The sequence below is a fragment of the Rhipicephalus sanguineus genome, chromosome 7 (genome assembly GCF_013339695.2).
Source record: "Rhipicephalus sanguineus isolate Rsan-2018 chromosome 7, BIME_Rsan_1.4, whole genome shotgun sequence".
In the NCBI taxonomy this organism is placed as follows: Eukaryota; Metazoa; Arthropoda; class Arachnida; order Ixodida; family Ixodidae; genus Rhipicephalus; species Rhipicephalus sanguineus.
The window spans coordinates 96,191,624-96,217,382 of record NC_051182.1 but is presented as its reverse complement, the minus strand read 5'-3'; the positions used below and the strand labels follow the sequence as shown (position 1 = coordinate 96,217,382).

At 45.0% G+C, this 25,759-nt stretch overlaps 1 long non-coding RNA gene across 1 annotated transcript; it reads right to left on the bottom strand.

The window, feature by feature from the left end:
- Positions 1 to 22,260: 22,260 nt before the first annotated feature.
- LOC119400795 (uncharacterized) lies at positions 22,261 to 25,471 on the bottom strand. The gene is made up of 3 exons (XR_005185234.2): positions 25,257 to 25,471; positions 23,882 to 23,964; positions 22,261 to 22,369 (listed from the first exon to the last, which is right to left on the bottom strand). It is a non-coding gene; the product is annotated as an uncharacterized LOC119400795 (long non-coding RNA).
- Between the last annotated feature and the right edge of the window lie 288 nt (positions 25,472 to 25,759).

Sequence of the window (25,759 nt, the reverse complement as noted above, 5' to 3'; positions counted from 1 at the left end):
TACATCAGCGCTTGTTATCTCCTGGGAGGGCATTTATTTCCTGAAGACACGTGGCTTCAGCTGTTGTCGATGAATACCCTATTCTACAGCCTTGGTAGCAGTGGGTATGACAAAGGACCTTTCACGCTTTTATATCAGTGAAAGGAAGGCAGGGGAAACGTGTGAGTCACCCGTCCTTCAAACAAGCTTTAGTGCACAGCCATTTTTTTCTTGTAAGTTCCACTACTTTGAAGAACCCTACCTCTCGAATGAAGCGTGACAGCAAAGTCTTTAAAGGGATGGGGCCCCATGTTTGTGGCTGAGCGTTCTATGCTGTAAGCGTTTCCTATAGCTGCCAGGAAGCATGATGCACGCACCAAGATTTCTCGCTAAATAATTTAATATCGCCTTTTGATGTGCACAACTTTCGGTTTCGGTTTCTGGGCGCCGAGGTTGGGCAGTGACGTAGAAGCGTAGGAGGCTTGGTCACGTGACCACACAAGGCTGTGACGCACTTAGCCAGGAGCGATCGAAACTCGGCGAGTGATGTAGCAACCGATGCTTTGCCGGTACTACAGTGAACTAGATTAATTCTAGTTGACTACAACCGGTATGTACGTTTGCGGAGGTGGCAGAGGTCCGGAGGTTCACTCACATCAATACAGCAGACCTGGTGTGACGTCACTACAACTTTCGTTGCCTTTCCTATGCAGCTGCGTCAGAGTTGGCGCGCTAGCGATGGGGTTTCAATCGGGAGAATGGGCATTGGGTACACTTTGGAAGTGAAATAAAATATATTCTAAACGTTTGCTGTGTCCGACCCTTCGTGTGGAGTGTCCTTGCATACAGAGGAAACCCACAACAGCTTGTATAGCCTCGAAATTTGATGGCACCACCCCTTAAGGAGAATGTCTTCGTATCCTCAAGGGTTTGGAGTGGTAGAGGACCAGCCTCCAGTGCGGGAAGGTTTGGTTACTTTTTGCCGCGGAACGCCCACTGGCATTCCTAGGTACTTTTCGCAAGGTCACAACCCTTTCCCTCTGTTATCTTTAACCTCCTCTCCCACCACTGAGCGACCCTTTGTCCTGATCTCTTATGAGTGGCAGCCATGTATTCTGTTTTTCTCAAAAAAAAAAAGTTCAGGCGTTGTGCCTTCCACCTCCCCTGCCTCCCACGCGTTGTCTTCCGGAATTCTGTTGCAGGAATAGCCTATTGCGCCCACCGACATGAACACGTGTTTTTCAAGCAAGCGATGAGGACGAATATACCACCGACAATACCATGACTAATTTGTCTAACGGCGTGCAGTAGCGAAAACTGGGTTTCATTTTCCATTCCACCTGAAACACAGAGAAATACTACTGAAAGGTGTGTCACGTTCAACGAAGTTTCATAGAGAGCAAATAAATTGCTATAAGATGCGAATTGTTAGGAAGATCTAAATGGCGAACACTGCGTTTGAAACGAAATTAGAGGTGCTTGCACTGAACATGGCGATGTCAATTCTATTTACGAAAACTAGACCGTTCACTGATAAAATGATTAGACCGTAAGATTGCACGAAAATATATTTTACAATTTTTTAACCGATCTGCTTTCTGATTAGCGAAATTAAAACATTTCGTAAGGGAGGAGAAGACGGCGTCGTATTTGCTTTCATAAGAAACACTCGAGACAATACACGAAGAAAAAGAAAGAAAAATAAAACAATCAAAGAAAAAGAAAATATCTAGGAAGAAATAATAAAACAATGGCATAAAAGTGTATAAGGGCACACATTAATAAAATTGTATACAACGTTAAGGATAAATCCAGGAAGTTGCCATTGCAGATAAACAGCTGCAATACATAGCCGTATGCATAGCAAGTAAACAATATACATTTCTAGTCAATGCACTGTACAACATTAAATGTTGTGCACTGCATTAACGAAACATCTAACTAGTATATTGTGGGTATGTTCAAACTTCATCCATGCAAAAACAGAACGTATATCAACACTATATTTTAGAATTCACGCACTACCGTGTCCAACAAAGTGGCATTTTTGTAGCGTGTGATTTCTTGAAGGTTCGAGCACGTGGTTCGCCAATGGGATTTCGAGCAAGCGGTTTTTAGCATTGGAAAAAAAATGATCCGCCTGCACTGTCTCCCGATAAACAGACGTTGTGTTTCCTGTACATAAACTACGAGACACGTTAAACATTACACCGTGAAATAGTGAGAGGCAGGTGAAATGGATGGTGACACAGCGACTAGATCAAAATTTCCGGGCAATCAAAGAAATAGTCAGGACATTGTCACGTTGTTCTGACAGCGTAAAAAGCAATCGCAGCCGGCACAGATCAAACTTTTTCTAGAAAGAAGCAATCAGGAATTATAATTCGGGCGTATTTTAGAAATGTGTTGCGTAATTGTACACCTTTCATATAAATCCATGTGCACGTGCGTACAAATGCGCTTTTTATGAGACAATTGCACTAGTTGTGTGGACGACACATATATAATAAACGCGGCAGCGTTAAAGAGCTCCAGAAAGTCCGGTGTTGGCGTCGGTGAGGGAAATATCAGCGTGGCCATGATCGAGAATGAGATCGATGTAAATCAGAAAGGATATAAAATATTGTGTTCGAGTTGGGAAGCGAACGCAGTACTCATAGGCGTCAAGGAGGTGTTCTAACACAGAACCGCGCCCATTCTCGCAAGTGCTTCGAAAAAAAAATTACATGAAGTTTCGTAGCGAGAGTGTCAGGAGTGTCAGCAGCGTAGAGTCGCACGAGGCGTCAAAGCATGTACTTTTTGCAACGAATAATAGTTGGTTTAATCCCACCACTTACTAGGCTCACAGGCATAAATAATATTACTATCAACAACAGACTCAGCAACGTGTGCAGATGCACGTTTTGCCGTATGGAAGCGGAGTGGGTAAAGTGGCCCACTCGCAAAAGGAAGGATTATGAGGTAGTAGGCACATCGCACTGTACTTGCAGTAGGCATATGAGATAGTCAGAGAGGGCCACTTTACAAGAAACCGACGTTCCTTTCCTTAGGGCCGGCCTAGGTGTCCACTGGAAGCGACGCTATGCTAGCGATTGAGAAGGCAACGCGAACAGGGTCCTAGAACACAATAGCGACGAGGACTCGCGGCGTCGCCTCTTGAAGGCGAAGGGCACGCTACCTCCAAGTATTTTATAGACCTTTCACAGGTGAGAAAAAACCGCCGCCATGCTGGGATGCGCGCGGGAGTACAAGGCCGAGGTCACAGCCTCCACAGTGCATTTTTGGGAGGTCACGCCTATTTAGCGCAGCCCAGAGAGGATTATGGCGGCGCCCAGGGAGCCGTCTGTGAAAAGGTCTATATACTGGTCACTTTCTCTTCTTAACGGCATACTGTTCGTGTTGTGTATATGCTTTATTTTATGTTGTAGAGATAACGCGCTGCCTACGATTGCTTTGTTGGATTTTTCTTCCTATAGTCGTCTGTCTTGCATCGTTACGGGACCCTCACCCCCGACTTTTCGGTGAAGTCTGGGAAAGGGGTTCCCAAAACCTGAGAGTGAGACGGAAGAAAACGAGAGGAGGAGTGACTTGTGAGGGGTTCAGAAAGTGGCCAATCAGGAGCCTCATGTATTTGATACGTCATTCATACATTGAGCCAATGAATCAGGAGCGGGCAGGTTAAAAAGTGAGCCCGGAGCCTTCAGTCATCAGACGTGTTCTGCGCTTCAACACTGGCAGTAACGACCATGCCAGGTCTCCACGACCATCGTCCTTTACCTGGTCGGCGTTCTGATTGTCTCCGTGACGGACGTCTACGAGCGCACGCTGCGCCTCGTGCCGGCACCGTTCGTGTACGCAGGGCACCTGGCCAGATATGCAACGCGGACTCTGGTTACCATGTGCTGTTCCTTGCCACGAAGACCCTCGCCTTGGTCAGCGGGTAACATTCCTTCCGGCCCACGAAGCTTTTAACGGCTACAGTCGCCCTCCTAGCGCTATCCAATTCCGACAGCGGTGAGCTCAGACTTGCCGTCGCCTTCGCGTCGCTTGTTTGGGCTCTGTGTCCGGTCGTCATGTCGCTAGCCAGTATCGCCCGTAACCGTTCCCGCTGCGACGCCACCTCCGATGACCCTCAGCTGGAGAGCCACGAGAGCGCTGCCCCAGAGGCCGACGCGAGGTTAGTGTACTTTTCTGCAATTTTTAGCATCTTTTTTACTTTACTTACAAGCATATGCATTGAATGTGGGCCTCGATATTTAAAGCATTGTTCATTTACATATTTTTTGTATGAATTAGGTTATCAATAGGGCAACCACTTGAAAACCATCGTCATGTAACGTCAAAAGCAACGTGTTTGTTGCTTTTATGGTTCCGTAGAAATCATGCAAGGCTGCATTTTTTTTTTTGCTACGCAGGAATTTGCCAAATGGCGTCGTGCCTCGGATGCAGCCATCGGCAGCTCCAGCGTCGGAGGTCGCAGTTCGAGATGTTTGCCCTCAAACGTTTGCCCGGTCCACCGGTTCCAGTTCTGTCGAGGACGGGCCGTGGAGAACATGGAGAGTGTGATTTCCCAGGTGAATCCATACAAATCGACTTGACAGGCCTGCTCGTCGATTTTGACGTAACCACAGACGGCCGTTTGGTGGTTCTCATGGAGGCCCGTTGGTGCAGTTCTGCCCTGACTTGCCGACGCACATGCCGTAATTTGCACGGGTGATGGGACTCCCAGGATGTGGTCCTTGTGACTGTCGATGACAGAGTGTTGCGCGTGGAACTCGGCGCTTATCTCTACGTGCGTCAACTAGATCTTCGTGATTTAGATCTGGAGCCTCTACCGCAGCTGCTCGAGTCGTACGGCATGCGGCGGATCCAGGATGAATCTGCACAGAGGGGACGCTTCAAGCCAGCGCAAGGCCAGCGCAAGTTCCGCCACAGCGGCGTACAGCTTTTGTACGTCGTTATTCATCAGGTTTAACTACTGAATGTGTTCACAATCATTTTATGGAGATATTTGTAACTATTGTAAATAAAACTGGTGAATTTTGTACACGCACCTTCGCTTTATATACCAGGCCTGCAGGTACTGCAATCAGCACTGCCTGTCTTTATACAATACAGTCTAGAGAACCCCACATTCTAGTCAGTTTACGTATTTGCAGCCGTACAGTTTGCCTGCCCAGGGTATCATGTGTTGCCGTACGATAGATAAGAGGTTCAACACTTTTAGTACCTTTAGTTAGCGATCATTTGGCTAACGAGCAGCAAACTCACTTTCTTCATTCCGAGTACTCCGTGTGGGTGACCAAAGTTAGCAGCTCTGGGCTTTTGTGTGGGCCTCGCATTTTTGCTGTGACTGGAGATTCTCGGCGAAATGCAAGCTGAAGGAGTTCAACCACATAATCTAGGCACTGAGAGAACAGAAGATTGAGTACGACAAGGCTTTATAAGCATCCGTTTAATCTTAAATTTTAGCACCCCAGAGAGCAAATGACGCACTTCACAGCGGGAGGTTTAAGGTAAGTTTTATTTTAAGTTAGCCATGCCAACTCGCAATGTTCTGTTTGAACAATCAGCAAATTTTTTTTCGTTCGCTGGAGCACAGAGACGCCTGTCGTGTGACGTCGCGTTCAATACCTAGATAATATATTTTCAGCGAAGCAGAAATATCATTTGGAACTTAAAATGGCTACTTGGCTCGCACACAGGTTAGGAATCGATGATATGCTTTACATTATACCACTTGAAAAGCGGAAATGATGAGCCAAGCGGCAGGAATGAAAATCGTAAAAGGCATAAAGCTAAACTTTGTTTGCAGGTACGTTTTTGCTTTCAGTGCCCTAAACAAATTGGCCAAACGGTCTCACTGTCAGGCAACGCATTTTATGGAAACACTGTTCGAGATTTTATGTTTCCGCTGCTGCTCAGAGGGCTAACCATTGGCGTGTTTTGCTTACAGAAGGGATTGGGAGGGTGGGGGTGGGGGGGGGGGGGGGGGGAGGTTGTCACTTTATGACTCGGAGATCCTATATAATGAGGTTTTCCGTCGGAAAATCCAGAGCAGTCCCCAATCCGGGTGAGCACCCAGGCTGCACGAAGCCGAATCTGCCAGTGGAACAGGCGAGCGAACAGTGTGAGGGTCGTGCCGAAGTTCTTTACGCACGCGTCACGTAAAACGTCCGCTCTGTGCGCTTCCATGGCACGAAGGCAAACTGGGAAGCCGAGTGACGTACGTTGCTCTTCCTAATTCTGCCACGAATTCGCGACTTGACGGCAGTGTGTGAGAGCTTTCCAGCAGAGAGCGGCCTGTTTTTTTTAACGGCCAGCTAAACGCGCGAACCAGCTCCACATCGGGGACCATGAAAACGCCATAACCACCCCACCTTTGAGAGCTGTTGCTGTCAGCAGCAGCAAAAACATTTTCTTCCACGAGAGCCTCTAGTAATTACATAACGAAATTTTATAACCTGTCCACGGCTTCTGCCGCGAAGATTGCCTTCCGCGCCCCCTCTGCGACGCACGGTATTATCTCTACAGCACTAGCCGCCTGTGCGATGCTTTCACGTGTTGCGCAGTAGCATGGTGAGAGAGACTATGACTCAGGAGACAAGGGCTCTGTTACTTCAGTCTATTCGGTCCTGTTCTCAATTCGCTCTGCTTGACGTCAAAGCTACACCGCAGGCGACGCAAGCGCCGGCGAGAACGAGTAAATTTTATAAATATGGAAATCAATTGCTCATCGTTCATAGCAAATACTGCTTTTATTTGAAAGCGTACATCATCGACGCTCTATCTCCGCGGTTTCTTTTAGGCGGTTAGCGCGCAGAATTTTTGAGTTTTGTACCAAGCTAAGACGGTACGCTTGGGGAGGAGGCTTCCACCCTTGAATGAGTTTGAGCGCATACGAGGACACGGACAGAAGGAAGAGACGTACACACACTGGCGCTACTAACAACAATGGTTTATTTCATTCTCCTGTTCATATACCAGTTGCTTCATATACCAGTGTTGCGCACGACAGTCACGTGACCACTCTTTCATAAAAAACAACAATTTGATAACAACCAGGGAATTCACCTCACGAGAAGATAAACAGGGTGCACAGGCAATGACAAGCAAATTTAATGATTCATGCGCAGAAAGTGTAATTCTTTAGCACTCAGGGACATTGAGGGATTGCTAACACAAGCGTCTCCAAGATAATCGATTTGTTCGGCTTCAATGATCATAGTAATTTCGATGGTATGCCTTGCCCGCGAAATTTTAATGCGGACTGTGCGACAACTTTGAAAGTTCGGCTTTTGCGCCAGGAAGCCGTTGAGTCACATTACATGGCCGGAGTCATTTAGGCAGGAAGCCGTCTGGGCACGGCCCACAAGACAGAGGAATCAGTGCTGGAACAACGAATTTAGGCAGCGGCCAGTCTGACCGTGTTTCACAAAAGGTTTTCTGTGCTTAGGAAGCATTTGTGTAGTCTCCCCACAAAAGGTCTTGCGGAACACAGTGAGATGTCTGGATGCTGAAAAGAGTTTAAACAACACGACAACACGGGTGTTAACTCTGGCGGCTATTTTTTTGAGATTGTGCGATACTTGATGGATATACGGAACGACTGCCACGTTTCTATTTTCAGGCGAGGGGCGATCATTGGTGCTGGCATTACAGTGCATACCTTTACATTCTTTAAGCAAACACTCGGCTACTGCAACTATGAGGTAGGTCGGGTACTCCCCCCCCCTGTTTGTAAACGTGAAGCTGTTTGTAAACGTGAAGCTTCCTAAAGCTCTCGTCAAGCATGTGCACACAGGACTTACTGAGGGCATTTTTGAGACACATTTTACGATGCCCCTTTTAACGAGCTTAGAGTGACTCGAGTTAAACGCCAAAAACGACTTATTTGCCCTGGGCTCGTAACACCAGCAAATTAGATCATCTGCAAGTGTGAGCGATACGTCAAGAAATCTGATAACACCATCTGCAGGCTGCTCAACAGTCACAACCAAGGGACAAAGACAGTTACGTATCAATGATACAAGGTCCCTAGATTTGTCATTTAAAAAACACAATTTGTCGTACTAAAAACTTTAAAAAACACAATACTTAAGTACCGACAACTGCCTGGACCTTGCGTCCTGGCCCGGTCAATTCTAGCTAAAAACAGATCGCTTAAAATAGGTGCTAGACAGGAGCCGATACATACTCCTGCTTTCTGTAGGAAGGAAACTTCCTTCCTTTGGATGAAAGTGGAAGTTAGATAAAATTGGAGCAGCTCCAAGAAAGCACCCACCGAAACACCGGCTTCGCCGGAAAACTTAACGGAGCCAAATTCGTCAATAGATTCTTCAATGCAAAGCAAAAGCTTGTCATGGGGCAGAGAATAGTAGAGGTCTTTTACGTCGACAGAAAAGGTTTTCAGGCCTTCTCCTTAGCCTAAAAACGTCTTAACAAAAACCTGGTTAGAATTTTTGATAAGAAATGGATCCCGGACTTCGAGAAGCCTAAGCTTATCGAGTGGATACACAGCAATCTCCTTCTGCCACGTCCCTTTTCGGAGGATAACCCTGAAGGGTATGTTCAAGGGTTTGTTCAATTTGTGGGTCTTCGCACTGAAGAACACATCTAAGGATAATTTGTCACTTTTTTCAACACTTTTGCGTAGTCTATCAAGGCCTAAGCTCTTGCACATTTTCACTGCTCTTGCCTTGACTTTGGCCAAGGAAACATTGTTGTGCTCGTTAAACACTTCCGACACCGCTTTGCATGCTTTTTCGTTAAAACAACTGCGCGAGAAGACGGCAAAGCCGCCTTCTTTATCGGCGGGTACTTAAGTTCAAGGTAGTGGACCTGTTAGAAAAATGTACCCCATGCACAAAAGTTATTTTGAGGGCCAGATGACATGGAGATTTTCGCTGCTTGCCTCTGAAGGGATTGTCAATTTGAAAGGTCCTTAGTCATACGCACGAGGAGCAAGTGTGTTGAATAGGCTATTCATCGACCACTTCTAGAAGTCGAACGTCTGCAGAAAAATAGCACCAGATCTGGAAACGCATCAGCAGAGGCGGTGTGCCTTATCGCATGAATTGACAGAACACGTGTTTTCCAAGGAAATGGTTATATTAACGTCCCTAGATTTTCCCTGTTCTTTCTTAAGTACCGACAACCATTGAAGGCGCCGTCGACGACTCTCATTAGCTAACGCTCGTTTCGGTAGCCGATGTTCTTCCTAACGCTTTTCCAGCACCTGGTGAAACGCGATCCCCCATTCACTAATGACAGGGGGTTCACGGGAGGAGAAAGGCGCGCCGCGTTAGCATATTGTCCGCTGAAGATGCGTGGGCTAATGTACTTAGACGCGCATGGCTTTGTAAACCTTCCAAGTTAGGAAGAAAATGGCGTCGGACGCCAGCTGCGCGTGAGAGGGGGCCGTGAAAGGAGGCAGTTGTCGGTACTAAGTAAAAGGACAAATCTAGGGATTTTAGTTACTATGAACCAAGAAATTTTGCTACAAAAAGTGTGCGTACTGGGCACTATACTCGGGGACAACTTTTCTTGACAGCACTGTGAGCTACAGAACCAAACGCACGCCTGCCAATGCGCCAAGAAATAGTAACAAATTTACTAAAATTTTCTCCTTTGCCTTGCTGATATAAATGCTGGTTGATTTATTATGAGACTCAGACAGTGCGGGAAGTCGTAGGTAAAATAGAGTTACTGTTCATTTTCCCAAGAATGTCTTTCTTCTTTTTTCCATTTCTTAGACGCACCACATTTTAAACACGCCCGTTTTCCAAAGTAACATGGCTTCCATGGCGTTGTGGGGTCACTGTGCGGTCGCGAACGCAATGTTTAGTCTCCAAGAAAAATATGCTCTTAATATGACAGCAAAATGTACACTGAACAATGGAAAGGTTTCTGCCGTTCACATTTTTCGTGTATATAATTTTTAAACACGTTAGCGATGCGAGCGGGCAAACCGAAATGAGCCGCAAGCTGCCGTACTACTCCGGAGCAACTCGAACGTGCGAAGTCCCGCCTCCGTAGCCTTCGCTCCTCTGTCAGGATAAGTTGTCCCTGAGTACAGCGCATACTGGACATCGTCTTTTTTTTACGTAGAGAAATGCCGCAGAAAATCAAGCGTTGCATCAAGGGCAGTCAAACTCGTTTGAGCAAGTGCGACGCTTCGTAAGGAACAATTAAGCTCGCACACAACGAAAAAAAAAACAAGCACACCCAAAAGGGACTTTAGCTTGTACGTAACTTTCTAACGTTACCGTGTTACTGCAGTACCGGATTGGCGTTTACCGTGTTACCGGAACGGATGTTTTAAAAAAGTTTTAGCTCGCTATACGTAATGTTTACGTACGTACGTAAACGTAACCTTTACGGTTGCGCAAACCACTAAATGGTGATGATAACTGCATTTAAGCTACATTTATCTTAGGTAATATTGAATTACGCTGCGGCAAAATCATAAGAGAAGTTTTTAGCGTGTGCAGTATCCCGGTATACGCAAACATCTTGTGACGCTTCGTGCAACAACAGCCATGGACCTGTCTTCTCTTTTTTTCCTTGCTTGTCTGAGTTGCGCCACAAATATTATATTAAGCTATGCCCTAACTCGGCCAACGTCACACTCTGCTGATGAACATTTTTGTTTTCGTTTAGTGTATTTGATGGAAAAAAATTATTGTAAAGGCAAGGCATTTACAAGGCATTTACATTACTGCCTTGATTTACATTGGAAGTAAAATTCCCGATAACAATTTTGTGCTTGCCTGGTTCACCTTGGTCCCGCTAGATGGCGCCACCTATGCAGCCTGTCAGGTGCTTTAGGCTTCTCACGTTTACGGCTTCGGTATTCTAGGTCGCACTAGCTTCGGTGATCCGGCTGAAACGAGGTGTTCGCAATTGACGCTCGCACTTCAGCTTAATTTATCTCGGCGGCTGCAGTCTCCGCAAAGCGGATATCGCGAGTAGCCTCGAACGAAGGTGGATTTGCGAGACAGGGCCGCAAACGTAAAGCTTATGCGGCGAGTAGCTTACGTTCCGTAAGGTTCGCGCATGCGCAGATTTCATCCGGTATCCGGTAACAGGGTAACGTAAAGAGTAGACCTACAAGCTAAAAGTCCCTAATAACAAAACAACACTGGTCGCAAGATAAAACGCTGCACACATGCAACAAAATACGGCAAAATTTTCAGGTATCATGAAAGGGACATCGTGAAGGTATAGATGGTACGAATGCCACTTCGCTCGCTGCAGCGCTGAGTGAACCGTTAGCTAGAAGAGCCAAAATAGGGTCTATTTCAAGTAACAACTGGACAGTTAGTTTGCGCTCGTCCTGTGTATACCTATGCGTTCTTTTCAAGCGTCCTGTTTTGAGTTTGAGCAGCGTCCTGGAAGTGTCGAGCTGTGACAGTTAGTTCGCGCTCGCTATGTGTCCTTTGTGTTTGAACAGCGCGCAGCATGTTTTCGGCTGTTTGCCGTTCTTCTTGTAACATTCCAACTTTTTGTGAGAACTTTATCCGAAATTGTGACATTTTTTTTCTTTGAAGTGAAGCTTTTATTATGTTTTTACAAAGGCGGAAGGCAGGGCTAAAGGCTCTAATGACTGACGAATGCCTCTGCTTCCTTGGAGAGTCTAACAAGAGAAGATCATAACCGAAAATACAATCATACAGATATAAAATCAGGTGCACTTGCAGATGCCACATAGAAACAGACATTAACAAGTCTTATGCAAAGCAAAAAATCACATTCAGGTAAACGTCTCCTTTCCTTTTCAAACACCATTCACTACACATCACTATTACATTTATTGATACTTTCATGATATGTTCCCATCAAGTGTCCCAGTGACAGCTGACCCTTACAAAAATGCAGATTGAGTTTTAATTGACCTGGAACCGAGCATGTATTGAGTCAATGCAGGTCAATTCACCGCATTGTTATGGGCACTCGGTACAGATTCAATTGACCTAAAGGTAAGACAAGCGCAATTTACCACACTTATACGCATTAAATTGACTTCAAAAAAAAGTGTTTTGTCCAATGAAAACCTGTATACGCGTTAATTGACTTTCAATAAACTAAGTGTCAATTGACCCGCCACTGTATATGCATTTAATTGACTTTCAAAAAAACTAAGGGACAATGATCACAAACATTACCGCATTTAATTGACCTTTCAAAAACTCTAAGCGCCAATTTACTCACACTTAGAGCAGTAAATGTCTTTAAAACAACCTAAGTGCTAAGTGACTCGAACTCAAACGTATGCATTATGACCCGGCTACTGAGACTTCTCAACTTATAGCAGCAGTGCTACCTAAAGTATTTATGTTTTATGCTTCTCTAGGCTTCGATATGACATTTTACGCTTATTTTTTGCATCACAAGGTGTTAATGTCCCCAATTGTACTGTAATGAGATTTTTGTTATATATAATAATGTTCTATATAGCTACAAAAAGCACCATGAAGCACGCATGTGCAGGGCATCTCCTAGGTACAGGGCCAAGTTTCACCGCAGGGCCTCCCTCCCGGCCGCCCCCCTTTCTTCTTCGTTGTTGAGTACTAAAAAAAGCAACGAAAAAAAAAACGAAAATTAAGCGAGCTAGGTGCTTTGATCGAAGGTCGCAAGATCGATGCTGCTGGTCCCCGCGGCTGTCGACGGGGTAAAGGGGAAGTTAACAGTTCTTTGAATGCAAGATCAAAGTTTTTCTCACCATGAATTGTCAAAAAACATGCGTAGCCATATGACCCGCTATGACGGATCGTGTCGCGGTCAAGTGCGACACTTGCATTTGCTTCAATGATGCGCTAAAAGTTTGCCTTCCGAGATTAGCAAAAATACCGTTGATGCAATGTTTATCGGAATGTGTATTCAATGCTTTGACAAGCATGTCCTTATTATTATTATTTTATTACTATTTATCATGAGAAGTACGATAAAAATGCGGGTCGAGCACGTCGTGTAGCCGAGCTTACGCGAAAGGACTGCGGGATTCGACGAACGCGTCCCTTCAATGGTCGTGCATTTTTAAGCCGCTCTCCCCGTGGGGGAAAAGGCGCGCCCTATTTGTTCCGAAACTCACCTGTCTGGTAAGTCGCGGGCGGTATTCTTTGCACGTGGCGGGGGACCATGAGGGGTGAAGAATTCGGAGAACGCATGTCGGAAACTTCCACTGCACAGGTGCAAGGAGGCCCGTCTACTGTTGCGATCAAGAAAATAACGCGGAAAAGATCAATCTGTATTTCATAGGGTGCTAATATTGCGCCATGAATACTTGAAATTTAGTTCACAAATAAGCTTCGCCAGAATTTATTGGGAGTTACACCCGTGTAAATTTCTGACGGTCACTTTAGCTCTTGTGTATCCCTCCGCGCCGCACTTTCTTCTTCAGAATTGCTCACCAGCGTCGCGAGTGTGGTCGTGTTCGGCACTTGCGATCCTCTCTTGCTCTGATTTCGTGGACAGCGAGTACCGCGATTACACAGGCTATCAGCGAAAGTGTGAAGAAGAAGCTACTTCGCTCAGTGCTGCAATTGTGGCCGTACATGGAGTTTGTTTCGGCGGAACGGTTGTTCATCAGACCCAGCATCGCAACTTTCCTGCGGCAAAATGGAACGACTCCATCGTGGCTTCCTTCTGCAAAGCTTGCATGAGTACACACCGTCACCTTGATGTGCGATCAACATTTTATGTATTTGCTGGATCTCCAAACCACGGCATCTGTTGATTATCTTTGAATGGTTAAGTTTATCATTTTCACTGCCTTCGTACGTTCTATTCGAAGTATGAAACCTCGAAAAAAAGTATTGTGCGTTGGATGTTTTATCAGTATGCTACTACGTAACTATTGTGGTTTACATTATTAAACCGTCCTCTTTACCTATTTCATTTTTATGACAACTTTTCTCTCTTTTTTTGTATTTCTACAGGCAGGCTTCGCCCTGGTTATTCGGAAACAGGCGCAACGCCAACTAATGATGGCATTCGTCTCTATTGGAGTTTTCATAAAATAATGTAGATGTTAACAGATCTGTGTTTTACATTTGGCTTGAACACTTTACAGAACACCGAAGGTCAGCTGCCAGCTTACACAGTGAAGAAAATCACAACATCGGCATCACAGTACATGTGCGTGTATGGTGTCGTTCATGTGAATAGTGGGCCCGTGTACTAATTTGCGACTTCTCTCCCAGTTTTTACCTTGTTCGTACGATTGAACCATTGAAACATCAGCGCACGCCAGGAAAACTCTCGCTAGGGCAAAGCATTGAAGGCGGCATGCAGAATTTCTTTCATGTTCGGCACAGTAAATTCGAATGATCAGCCTTATGGCTAGCAAATGCTTAAAAATACACTGATAGCATGTAATGTATATTATTGGGTACCACTTCTAAAACATAACATTTAAGTGGCTAGTTTTCAAGAAATGTCGCAAATAGCCTACGTTCCTAAACGCGGAGGAACTCAGCCACCATTTTTTCACAATTGCGTAACGCGCTTTGCATACCAGATGCTTTTACTGAACACAATAAGGGTTTGAATATACACTCCCCTAAACTTTCAATTGAAACTGAGTACACACAGTCAATAGCTGGCTCATAGCCTCATTTTGAACTCGGCACAAAGGACGCCTAATTGACATGCAAAATATGATTTTCAGAAATAGAAACCACGGTGGGCCAATGTACCTGGTGTAACTCAATAGAAAAAGTAATTGGCGCTCAATTGGCGCTCACAAAGACGCTAAATTGACACGCAAAATATGATTTTGCAATAGAACACGGTGGCAATATCACTTGTGTACCTCATAGAAAACGTCAATTGGCGCTCAATTGGCGCTCACAAAAGACGCCTAAATTGACACGCAATATGAGTTTCAATAGAAACACGGTGGCCCATATCCTTGTGTAACTCAATAGAAAAAGTCATTGCCGCTCAATTTAAACACAATAAATCCTATAGAGAAAAGTCAATTTAGCCTTAATTAACCTCTATAAGCATTTTTGTAAGGGGATGGAGCAGAACCTAACAGAGAAAGGAAATATTGCAGTAACTTACACGTTTTGCTTAACTGCTGTTGTAAAGAGTGCAGCGAGATAATGATTACCTCAAATTACTTTATTATTTTGTATCGACGTGAATACTGACGATATGAAAAAAAAAATCTTATGTGTTTCTATTTGAAGGAAAGCGCCACAAGATGTCGCTACTTCCCTTGCAGCTTCCATCATCTACTCGGATCTGTGTGCCCGGAAGCGTTAAGGTTACTGACAACCAATTTTTTATGGCGCGTGTTTGTTTTGTACAACTGAAAGCTTGTCAGTCAGGGTCTCAAATCATGGAGCCGTAACGCGGAAGACGCCGTAAAAGATTTTTTAAGGGAGTATAGTATGTTAATCGACGACAAAAGCGATTTGTTTATTTCATTACCAAAAAGTAATACACTGTATGAGGGTCAGAACCGTGCATTGGCGAACGCGTTGGAGCGCTCGAAGCTATTTAGCAATGGCTCTAAAAGCCGCGCCTCCTGATGGTTGCGAGGGTTAGTTGACATGTCGTTTTCCATCATTCTTTCAGCGTGTATTTATTCCTTATGACTTATAACAAATATGGCTAGATCGGGTAAATATATTAATTTCCTGGCATTTTCGCAAGCTTTGATTACAAATTTTCCCACTAGGAGTGATTTAGTGGCTTAGGCATTGCTTTATCTTGCGAGCACTTTCCGCACGTGTTTTTAAAAGTAAAGTGCGTTTTTCTCATGATCATTTTTAAACAATTATCCAAGCTTGATGTAGCTTTTCTAGAAAACTACGCGCCAACTGCGCTGAAATTTTCTAAGGTTGTACTTGAGAGAACTCCTTCTAAATTGTCTGAAGCTTAAATTTTCAAAAAATGTTTGAGTATACTTACGAAAAAAAAAACATTGATTGCCAAGTCTTTCTCTCACGGCACATTACAAGTGAGGAAAATATTTTTTGTGAGATAAATGTACGAATCCTATCATTGAGGTTGGGATTAATGCCACTACTAATAAGTTAACATGCAAAATGTCATTGTCCCACTGTTTCTTGTTTCTGAGAGAGGTACATTTCATTTCACACCTCAGCCGAAATTTTGGTGCTGAATATAAAACAGTGATGAACCTACAGGGTAAAAAATTACACAAAGGGAAGGCGCACGGTTGTTCATCGGTGCTAATATGTGAAAAAAAAAAGAAGTACAGTCAAAACCGACATAGGCGCCAACGCGCCTATGGATCACTGAGGTGCTCTGCGCTTGAAGGCGCATGAAAAAGTGATAAAGATCACAACTAGTAAGAATGAAAGAAAATCAGCACCAAAAGTACACCTTCCGTTACAACTTCTACGCGAATTAAATAAGCAGTACACAGATAGCAGTCACAGCATCAGCCAAACAAGCGGCAGGGCCACTGAAGTGCCGAATGCGTGATGACACATGCGGAATCCACGGAGTTGTATGCACTAGCATAATGAAGAACACATCGACACAACTTCAAAAGTACAATTTGCCTTCCACTTCTCTTCGAAAACAAAAAGGAAACAGTAAACACGACCGCTGCAAGGTTGAGCACACAGGTTCTCGGACAATTTTGGTGCCGTCTTTTATCCTTACTAGTTGCAAATCATCGAAATGTCAACTAGTAAGCATTAAAAAAAACTGTCACCGAAGTCCACATTCATTCGAAGCTCACTGCAAGGAAAGAACTGCAGTCACACAGCCTGTGCAGCGTCAACCATATAGGTGCCAATTATGTGACGATAGATGCGGTACTCGTGGGATTGCCATTAGAAAAACTCACAGGGTGACTTGTGCATAAGCCTAAGAGGACTCGAAGGCGAAAGCCATCTTTTTCTCCTCAGTCGATATAATGATCCTCCCGCGCCCCCCCTCCGAAAGCTTTCTGCACCTAACGTGCATGGTGTTGCACTGCGTCCAGGATCCGAAGCATTCTAAGCTTTCAGCATCTGACATAGTTCTGCACTGCCTCTGTGATCGGCCCACCTTTGACCAAGCGACAATATCATGTGATGACGTCATCATGTGATGACATAGCGATGTCATGGAGACGTCATATGGGGAAGTCGTCACGTTGTGATGATATCTTGCATCACTCGTGTTGAGGCCGACACCACGGTACGCTGGCGCCGCTGAAGACGACAGTCAATTTTCACGTTTGATGAGGCATCTAAGGGGCTTTAGATTTATTAAAAACAGATGGAGATCGAGTTATGAATGAACAACGTGCATGCCAACTGAAAAAAAAAACAAGAAAACGCCCGCCGCGGTGGTGTAGCCGTTACGGTGCTCGGCTGCTGACCCGAAGGTCGCGGTTCAATCCCGGCCGCGGCGGGTCACATGTCGATGGAGGTGAAATGTTAGAGACCCATGTACTGTGCGATGTCACTGCACATTAAACAATCCAAGATGGTCCATATTGCCGGAGCCTTCCACTAAGGCGTGCCTTATAATCATATCGTGGTTTTCGCACCTAAAAGCTCAACAATTATTAATATTGGTTGTACCTGGTTACCTGGACATCAGATATGTTAAGTTTGAAGCCATGGCTGAATTTATAGAAGGTGTGGGAGCAGCCCTTTTCTCCCTTCTAGCGCATGCCTTTGATATTACCGGAGTACAGAATTGGAAACGGGTGCATGTGGACACGCGCACTTATTTTTTTTCTTCATCTAGATGGGAATTCGCTGGCTAAACTATTATACGTCATATAATCCGGCGCCGGCCGCACCTCTGTGTTTTTAACCATCTCGAGTGTTTCGGAATGTTGTAATGAAATTGCTTGCGCAGCGCGCGTGGTAGTGCACATTCCCGAATATACGCGAGCACAAGCGCGAACGCTGGACAGTACGATGAGGCATCTGCAAATGTATACAATTTTCACCCGCAGATCTGGTAATCGACCACGAGCGTACGTGCTCGCCGTCATTTTTCCCGAGACGTAAAGGAGAGGCGTCCGTTTATTGCCAATACTGCAAGACGAACTGCCGCACCACCAGCGTGCGCGTGCGCCCAGCCCTCTATGCCGCCTAAGTTTTCTCTTCTTCTATAAAGGCAAGCACGTTCCACGCTGCTCCGTTCCGCGCTATTTTTCTACAGTCATCATTCTATAGGGTGCGTGTTCCAGTTCTGGGCGTATATTCGCCGAATAGCGTTTTGTCGTCACCTGTTTGTATTCTTCACTTTTACAATTGTGTGAAAATATACAATAAATGGACATCATTTCAATTTTTTTTTTCGAAAATATATATGCACAAAAGTGAATATCTCAAAATTTCCCTTAAATTCATGACAAGGAGCTTTGTAATGGTTCTAAGGTCGCTGGCACAAGTAGTCTAACCTTATAGATAACTAGAACACTGGGAAAACGTTCTTCATTGGAGAGCTAGGAATGGCTTAGCCTAACACTGAATTTGTGTTTTCTGTTATTTTAGTTTGAATGGCCTGTCATCACATAAATATTGTGGTTACTAGAAGTGCACTGTGTGAGTGTGTGTACAATCCTGATTCTTTTTTTGTTCGAGTGCCAACTAGTGCTCCAACTATTATCTGCTTCATGCAACACCAACAACCCACATTGTCACTCTCGGTCAAAGACGCGTGGAATCTTTAGTCAACACGGCTATGTTGCTGTCATAGCTGCTGCATGAAGCAACTGCATGCGTTGTCTCCGACGGTTATGCCACGCCTTCAAGAGCTCCGCTGCAAGTGCTACGCAGGCGACACAGTGTCCACACAGGCAGATAGCGAAGTAGATGTGAAATGGCTCCGTAGCTTCTTGTCGTTTATCCAATACTGGTCTTGCTCTCTTTCGGTGGGGGACCGCCAGACCGATCTCGTGAATTGCCAGAAGCAAGCGTCGGTGCTGATACCTACGAGAAAAGAACGCTGGTCGTTACAACTCCAAAGTTAGAACTTAATTTTGAAAACCTTGTAGTCCATGTTAGGTACCAAACTCTGTACAGTTATAGGTTGAATAATGAAGCGGCGCGCAGAACCATTCACGTTTCCTTCATATATGCACTACCAATCACATTGCATTCACAATCGTTACTCTTTATGCGGGGCTTCCGCACTGAAGTACGCACGCTACCCTTTTAGCTACCCTCCTCAGACCAACTGTCTGAGCTAAATATCGCGCCTCTGCGGACATGAGAGCCGTCTAAATCGAACCAGACCACAAAAAAAAAAAAAAAAAAACGCCAGGCCTGCGCTGCACAGTCACAGCGAAAGCTGGAAGAGCGGCGTTTCTAGAGCTCGTTGTAAGCTCTCTTGGGGCTACTAATACAAGTACACTAGCAAGGTACCCACTACGCCATACATCACAATTTTTGTGAAGTTGCGAAGCACCTACTAAGCCATTATTCGTCATTCTGCGGAGAAGCGAGGTTCCAGCTACACGTCTGTTGCATTACGTGCACTTTGTTGACGCGACGACTGATGACGATGAATAATTATGGCTCAGCTCTTTGTAATGGGTTGAAAGCTTTAAACGGCCCACGAGTTATGCAATTTGCATTGAGTGACGCCCGGTCGCTATTTCCCTCTCTCGCCATGCTGTATAAGATACGTTGACGTGGAAGAGAGAGGGGGGGGGGGCGAAGAACTTTACTGAGACCCCGAGGAAATGGATCGTGCGCTTATGGGCTTCCTTGGCAACCAATACAAGTGCACTTGCGAGGAACACACTACGCTATAAATCATTGTAATTTTTGAGAAGTAGGGAAGCAGGCACTATGCCATCTTTCGTCATTCTACGGAGAGCCGTGGTACCTGCTAAACGCATGTAAAGCATTATGCGCTTTGTTGATGCTGTGCCTGATGACGGTGAAGAATTATGCGGAGCCCTTTGTAAGGGGTTGGAAGCATTCAACAGCCTACTCGTTGCGGAATTCGCATTGTGTGACGCCTGGTTACAGAATTCGCATTGTGCGACGCTTGGTGCTTTTTTTTACTCTTCTACGACGCTACATTGCTTATGTTAATGTGGTTTTTTTCTCGACATGAAGCCTGTATAGGGTCTTTTTGCAAAGCAGTTTCTAGCACCGGCCTGGCTCTGAGGTAGAATACTGGGCTTCCACCCATAGGGCCCAGGTTCGAACCTCGTTCTATCCCGGAAATTTTTTTCTTATTTAGTTTCTTTTTTTTTATTTCGAGCGATAGTGGTTACAGACACCGGCGGCGGCGGTGGCGGCGGCAGCGGACAACTACGGCGCCAAAAACGGCCGCTGAAATGATCTCATAACAGCTTTCGCTGTAAAACTGGGATACCCTTCTACCATCTTTACATTTCGCCAGCACAGCCACGCTTCTGCTTGGAGCTGCACTGAAAGTAACTTTCATGCTTCCCAAAAATACGCGTCCTGTATACAGGTGTCACAGTACGAGATGTAATATCGCAGTAATATTGCGTGGTACAAGCGTACATTGCCATCGGGCGTCACACCATGTCAATATCATAACGACTTCGTGGTTTAAAGAGAGCCACCCATTACAAAAGGCACGCACATTACTGCGCGTATTCCCTTAGGACCACGTAGTGGGTGCATCGCACTTCGAAAAAGTTTCTCGCGCATAATTGCTCCTGGTTTAAAGCATGCTACCCATTACATAAGGCAGACACTTTAGTGCGCGCATTCTGTTAAACACTCGTAGTGTTCGAACTGCGCACTAGGAACAGAATATCGCTATCGCGTTCAACTCTTAAAGGCGAAGCTTAGGCGTCCCCCCAATCTTTTTGTAAACTTCACAAGAGAACACGCCCTGGGCACCAGAATTAGAAACTTGCGCGCAGCACCAGCACAGATGGCGGCCACCGTGAGTGGCACTAGCGCAGCCAGAATTTTTTTTACTGGGGTGGGTTCAACCATTATTTATGTTCATGCGTGCGCTTGTATGTGCGCGTGTATATAGGCGCAATGCAAACTGGAGAAATTTCGGGGGGTGGGTGGGGGGCTTATTTGAGCACCCCCCCGCCTCCTTGGCTACGTATGACAGTGGTTAGAAGCGTGTTAGCGTTGAGGAGAGTACGAGTGTGCGCATTGGCTTACAGGACAAAGAAGCTTGCAAACAGTATATTTCATAGGCATATAATAGAAAAAAGGCCAATAAATGCACCAGTACTGAAGTTCAAAACTAGCCGCACAGTAACCACAGAGCCAATGTGAATTACTTGTCGCATACGGGGTCGCAATGTAGCCGATTTGGCCGAAGTAGCCACCAACGGCAACCCTATCCAGTATCTGTCAGGCGCAGCCAACGAGGATTTGAATAAAACTTGAAGTGAAAATGATGCCTGAAAAAAGAAGCCAGACTTCCGCCATCTTAATCTGACACGATGAAACTTCAGCACACGGCGAAGTAAAAGTGGCGTTTGCCTCACACACCCCCTACTAATTTAATATTGGTAATTTTCTGGCACAGGTACTTCTTCAAAGGTGTCGTTGTGCTAGTTTCATTGAGAAGCATCGATGTTTTGGCAAATTTAAGTAAAAGATATGTTACGAATACTCCTCAGATATACTACTTTTGTCGGGAACTTCGATCTTTTATTTTATATTTAGGCTAGTCTTTACGTTAGCAGAACAAAAGCCCTTTATCAATGATCGGGTATAAGATGACAGGGCCATATTTTCGAGGTACACTGTAAAAAATTTTTTGTCAAAATGACGGGAAATATCCTGGCAGCTCTATTTCCAAGCATATGGCCGTCAAAATGATGGCAGGCCGTCATTTTCAAATGATGGTAATATTTTATCATTTTGATGTCTTTCCCGTCAATTCAAAATACAAGCAAACCGTCAAATTGATAAAATGTAACAATCAAAATAACTGAAGGTCGTCATTTGTAAATGACGGTGTTCTTTCATTTTGACGTCTTTTTCATGAACTCAAAACACAACCGACCTGTCAGATTGATAACATTTCACCGTCATTTGCAAATGACGGTGTTCTTTCATTTTGACATCTTTTTCGTGAACTCAAAATAAAACCGACCTGTACGTCTTTTTGTCAATGCTATTATGAGACCATCAATGTAGCATTTTCTCTGCGAGGTGACAAGAGGCTCTCAACATGAAATGCAGCTGCATTGTTAGTATGATGGCCCAGGAGATCAAGTGTATTCTGTGTCACTATGAACTGTAGAGTGGTCTACCTCACCATGCGACCATCACTCGACATGGGTAGTACCTAATAAAAATATGCAACGAAAGCTTTTGTCAATACTTGCACATTTATTATTCAAAGCACTTTGATAAGGCTGAGCACCCTTGGTCCTGTTCCGCTCCCTTCTCTTTTACCCCGGTGCCTTTTGGTCCGGTTGATCTGTCCAATGTACCTGGAGTAAACAAAAAGAGAATGACAATAAATCCATGCGCCATAAACTATGCCAATCACATATTCGGGTTTCAGATGTGAAACGCCGGAAATGTATAAACTATGCTGCATTGTGTGAGAGACACTGTATGATGAAATCAAAGGACACCAGATAGAGATGCTGAGCAGCAAATGTGACCATATTTGTCGCATGCTGAACTAGCTACATGTATATGCTCTGATGCATAATGTTCCCAAGTAAGCATGGAGTGTAACAACAAATATAAAATGTAAAAAGAGCCCACAGTTGCACAAACAACCCGTGTATTATTTCTAGTAACAGAAATAGCTGCTCATAATGTGGAGGGATAAACACATACTCTAAACCGTAATTCTGCAAGGTCATTTTGCTTCACTTCAGGAGCTCTGCCATGAATCGCATCTAGACCACTAAGTTCCAGTATAGGCTACATGCGCACTTGTGGCAGCCGTCCACTTTTACAAACCTCATCATCATGCCCTGAAATTTGTTAAACATCAACACTGGTTAAATCTTGACCTGCACTGCTAGGTGCTGCAAGATCTTCCTCACATTGTGCCACACTCCGTCTTGGACACACAATGCTGCCATGAAAGCGACTTACATGAGACGTGAATGATTTTGCACTTGAAAACACTTTTTTACAGTTCACAAAACAACAGGCAGTGGCAACACTAGAAGAAATATGCTTCTTAACGTGCCCAACATCTTTAAAAAAAAAAAGAAAACTTGACATCACGAAATATATGAGGAAATCTAAATTCTTGTCCAGATTACACAGGAGCAATATCATCTCCAACATGACTGCGTGAAACATGCACACGCAGTGCACTAAATGTTTTGAAATGTTTCGAGCAGCCCTGATTTACACATGCTACATTAACATTATGAACATTTGAATGAACTCTGTAGTGTCTTTCATATTTGTACAAGTTCTGCACTGCAGTCTCACAAATGTGACAAGAAATCATGACATTGAGATGTGTTTCCATGAAATATACTTTAGAAGTATGCGCCTATGAGCTGACTTCGCTGACGAGGCAACGTGTTGCAGCTGTGGCTTGGGTGCATGGGGTGAGTAGGCCTGCACGTTAAATTTGAGGTATTAGTTCAGAGGACTCTATTTAGGGTCTGATTTGTCTTTACAAACGACACACGTGTCCTCAGAAATTTTAAAACACGGAGACAATAAATTCCAGAGATATTCAATACATACGTCGCCTCGCGGAGCGTTAAAGTTGCAGTGACGTCCACAGCCAAGTATGCTTGAGGTTGATATACGGCTATGCCAGAAGGCTTATGCGCTGACAGTGGGGCAATACGTCGCAGCTGTGGCGTGGGTGCATGTAGGCAGTTGGCCTGCACATTAAACTTGAGGTACTAATTCAGAAGACCCCATTTAGAGTCTGGTCTTTCTTTACAAATGATACACACATGTCCTCAGCAATGTTAAAACACGCAGAAAAAAAAAATTTCGAGATACTGAGTACATACCTCGCTTGGTCGAGTGCCAAAGTTGCAGTGATATCCACAGCCAAATATGATTGAGGTTGACCTTTCAGACCTGTCCTGTGAACCTGAAATGATTGGAGCGATTAGCAGTCAGTCAATCACATCCATTCGATAGTTACATGCAGTAACTGGCATACTAACTTGCAAGCACTTGACAAATCCCTTAGCCTCCTCCTCACCCTGCTGTGTTTTAAATCCTTACACATGTCGAGAATATTGCAATTTAATCCAGTTTCTCCACTTTTACGCAGTGACAGCTGCTCGTTTGACAGGCGGTACTTTTAAGTTTTCTATGAAAAAAATTCAAAGTCGGGGCACGCGCGTGGATGCTCTTGGTGTAATGCTTCTCAAGACCAACTCCGTCTTTCGCGTCTTGGTCTTTTTTTTTTTTTCGCAATGCTTCAGCGCTCCCGTTCAGTGGCGTAGCCAGGGGGTGGCACACCGGGCCCGTGCCCTCCCCGAAATTCTTTTGCATACAGAGCGAGAAATGACCATTTCAAGGAGGTGCCCCCAACCCCCGAAATGAAGGCGGTGCGCCCCCTCTCCCCTACCCCTGAAAAAATTTCTGGCTACGCCCCTGCTCCCGTTTGCATGTTACAAGGTCACTTTCGATTGCGATTCGTGAATCAGAATAGAGCTGGCCAATCGCTATCGGATACCAACGTCTGCATCCTTTGCCGGGAAACGATCAAGAAACAGAGAGAGTAAATTGCACAAGAGATGCAGTTTTAAGCCACACTACAAGACAAAAAAAAAAAACTATTAATTTATAGTTGACGTGTACTTTTACGAATTAGCGACTATAGCATCCACATTATGCAAGTCGTCAGAGTTGCAGATGATCATGATCAGCATTAGCGCATGTATACGAACGAACAGATGAAAAGCAAAAAGAAACAACTAAATAAAGTCTTACACTAATTGCTCTGAACGTACTCGGCCGTACAGAGTTCCTCCACTCGATCCCAGTCCTCGCACCGTTAACCACTTTCAATCGCCATCGAAAGTGCGCGAAAAGTGCACTCTACTCAAAAAAACACGCGCCAATATTCCTGGAACGTTTGAGCTTTTTTTTTTTTCACTGGAACATTTTTATTCATTTCTTTTTCTTTTTATCACACTAGATGCAAGCTGACGCTTGAAAATTGCTGCACGTGGTTCAGCCTCGGCGCGAAAGCACATCGCTCGAATGCATACCGCAAAAACCAGAAGAGACGCGCGATGGGAGTCGCCTCCACAACGCGCGAAAACTAGAGCTTGCTTCTTTGCTACACGCAAACGAAGTGCCTTGTTAAACAGTGCACAGTCGAAGGTGTAAACAGACGAAAGTAGTATATAAGTAGAACAGTACACTCACCTTTACCCGTGCACTCGACTTGAGGCTGCAGCTCCAAAGCACACACGCGCGTTGCACAGGCACTCGCACGCCACGCAAAAAAAAGACAAAATGGCGCACCAAACCGACATGGAAGAAGCACGCACAAAGCTCAAAGAAACACGTTGGAATGTACCGGCGTACCGGCAGTACTCGCTCCCTCTGCTCTTTCTCTCTCTCTCTGGCGCGGTGGCGCCTCTGCCTCTGCCGCTCTGCCTCCTCCACTCTTTCTCCTGGAGAGGTAACTGCTGAGAGAGCAACGTGTCACGTGACGTACGGTAGCCAACCGAGGCGCGCTGGAACTTTCTCTCTCTTTTTTCTCTCGTCTCTCTTTCTCTCCGCTCGCTCGTTGACAAGAGAGTCGCCGTCTTTCCCGTTTGACGCCGACGGCTCGTCAAAATAGACAGAGAGATCGCTGTCAAAATGATGGCTCGTTTTAACAGTGTACACTACAGGCTGATGCTGGCTTCACATATGCTGGTAAG